Here is a 3,094-nt window from a genome sequence, read left to right on the forward strand (position 1 = left end):
TCCCTGTGGCCGATGCCCCGGAAGCGCCGTGTCCCATGGCAGCGTGGCTGGAGCCGTGTGATGACCATGGCTCCTACGGGGACAGTCGCTTTGATGCCTGGGTTCAGGGTGTGGCACAGGCTCCCCACCACCCAGGCATCGCTCCTGCTCTGTCGTCACTGTGCCACCCGGGGAAGATACTTGGGACGAAGTCCATGCCTTGCTCCTCTTGACACTCGCGCTGCAGCAGCATCTTGTCACGCGGCCTGGTGTTTGGCGGAAATGAGAATTATTGTGACGGCTCCTCAGTGGGGAAAATCTCACGCTTTATTCCTCTACGTTTCTCATTGACTTTCTATGCTAAGGATGCCTGTTGCCATCGTTTATTTCTTCATTCAAATTGCCCAGCTTTGCTCTTCTCACGTCTCCATCATCCCCTGAGCACGGGGTCTTCTCATAGCTCCATCATCCCCTGAGCATGGGGTCTTCTCACGTCTCCATCATCCCCTGAGCACAGGGTCTTCTCACGTCTCCGTCATCCCGTGAGCACGTCCTGCTTGGGGGACCACAGACGGGCACTTCCTGGCCCGGCCCCGGAACCAGCCATGTCTCAAGGAGCCCGGGCTTCCGAATTGGAGGATGGTGCTTCACGCCAGGACCTGGAAGCTGTGTGCTCTTTTGGATTTGACAGGTTTTCTGAGTTTGTGCTGCCTGCGCGGCTCTGAGGCAGGCCCTGGACCACAGAGCAAGCAAGGCCTGGCTGTGGGCTCTGACCACCCAGGCGGCCGCACAGCGTGGGGCTGGTACACCGCAGGGGCTGGTATACTGGAGGCTTGAAGACGCTGATAGGAAGAGAGCAGAAATGAGCACCATCATGTTGTCCAGTCCAAGGCCGAGCGGGCAGTGCTGTGACCACAGCTCTTAGGGGAACATCCTGCAGACCCTGGGACCGGCAGCCCTGATGTTCACACCGGCTGCGGGAATCACAGGCTCTTCCCAATCACATCGGCCTTGATCCGAAGGCCCCAATCGCTCAGCCCTTTTTACAGATGAGCAAACTGAGCTGGGCAGAGACCCAGGACTCCAGCCAATGTGCACACTGGGAGCTGGCCTCAGGATGGGCCCACTCAGGGGACGACAGGGGAGGACTGAGCCGCCCTCTGCTCTGGTCCCAGTGTGAGTCCCCCTCTGACCCCGAATCTTGGGGTACCTCACTAGTCCTCGCCAGGCTGTGAGCCATACCCCACAGCCTCACAGGCATGTCTCACCCAGCAATTGATTGGTGCAGCCGGATCAGGACACGGCTCTGTCTGCTCCAGACCCTCAGTTCCTTCCAGGTTGTCACCTCCCTCTGTGGTCACAGAATAGTGGCTCCCAATGAAGTCCGCCTTGGGGACTTCTTTGATTTCTCCCAGACCCGCACGCCCACCTCACCCCTGTGGCAACAGAGCGCCAGTGGGTGAAGTTAAGGCTCCTGAAATGGGAGATTGTCCCGAGGGCGGACTCAGGGAGAAATCAAACCCTCTGACGATGGAGGAGTTGCCAGGAGCCAGGGATGCGGGCGCCTCTGGGCGCTGGAAGGGCCAGAATCAGATTCTCCCCGGGAGCCTCAGAGGAGCCGCTCTGCCCACACCTGGGTTTCAGCCAGTGCCTCAGTCAGTGCACCCTCAGCTAGTCCCTCAGCCAACCCCTCAGCCAGTGCTCTCCTCTGCCAGTGCACACTCAGCCAGTGCACCCTCAGCCAGCACCCGTGGCACCCCAGAACAGCAGGATAGCGCACCTTGTTTCCCCGAGGCCGTGGAGAATCACTGATTGGCTGCCTCCTGCACGCCCCACACTGGCGATCGAGCCCACAACCCGAGCATGTGCCCTGACCAGGACTCGAACCGTGACCTCCTGGTTCATAGGTTGACACTCGGCCCCTGGGTCCCGCTGCCGGTCTGGCTGGTTTTTTAAAGCGCCAGGGACACTCAGGCCTCCGTCCCCATTGGCCGCGTGACCCTGTGGGAAGGCAGGGGTGTGGGTGTTCCTCTGTTTGCTCCAGAAGCTTCTAGGGGTGGGGCCTGGGCAGGCGAGTGGCCGGCTTTCACCTGAGTCAAACACCTGCTGTGTTCCAGATGCTGCTCCCACCCCGGGCGTCTCTCAGCAGGACTCTGGGACCCCTCCCGGCCAGCGGGGAGCGTACCCCACAGGTAGACGTCCTCGGGCACGGCACCACACCGCGGGGTTCATCCAGACTGCGGGTGGGAGTGTGGGACCCTTGCCCCCCCCACCATGGGGTGGGGGAGGAGCCTGTTGAATGCAGATGCCCAGGTCCCGCGCCCAGGTTCTTAATCCATCTGTCTGGGGCGGGGCCCAGGACCCCGCATCCCCAGGGGCCAGGGTCTGGGTTTAGCTGCATTTGCAAAGGGCTCCCCTGGGCTCTGCTTCAGCTCAGGGGGAGTTGGCCCTAAGGTACCTGCAAGGGAAGGGGCACGGCAGGGTGAGGGTGGGGCATGGTAGGAACCGGATGGAAGAGGCCGTGCGCTGTGGGGCAGAGGGAGGGAGGGAGGGCCTCGAGAGGTGTCCCAGGGCTGGTTTCCGGGGCCAGGGCTCTGAGAATGGAGCAGATTTCTGTAGGGCATGTATGTAGGTATCACCTGGGAGGTAGCACCAGGGTGGGGGTGTGGTAAGAATCTGCCCCTTACCCTGGAGACCCCACCCTGACCCCCAGCTGTGCAGGACACGGAGACCCCAGTGCTGCTGGCACTTCACCTTTGCCCGTCCCCCTTCCTCTCAGAGGTCCGAGCGCCTTGTGGTCTCGGGTGGTCAGGACCAGGGTTTGAGAAAGCAGCCCGCCCTCTGACGGGGCAGCAGGGGCAGCTCAGGACAGCTGTGAGGTGCTGCCCGCTGCCCGCTGGGGGCTGGCCAGACCCCAGAGCTGCCCAGTCTCTGCCCCGGCCCCGCCCACGGGAGGGGGTGTTTGCTCTGGGGCCCTTTGCTGGGAAGTTCTAAGGGGGTGCAAGGCTGTTCAAAGGGCGTGGGAATCTCTCTCCCTACCTCCTCTCTCTCCTCCCCTCCCTAACCCCCACTCCCAGCAGCCCCTGGGGCTCTGGGAACTCCTGGGTTCTGGAGG

The sequence above is a fragment of the Myotis davidii genome, unplaced genomic scaffold (genome assembly GCF_000327345.1).
Source record: "Myotis davidii unplaced genomic scaffold, ASM32734v1 scaffold937, whole genome shotgun sequence".
Classification (NCBI taxonomy): domain Eukaryota; kingdom Metazoa; phylum Chordata; class Mammalia; order Chiroptera; family Vespertilionidae; genus Myotis; species Myotis davidii.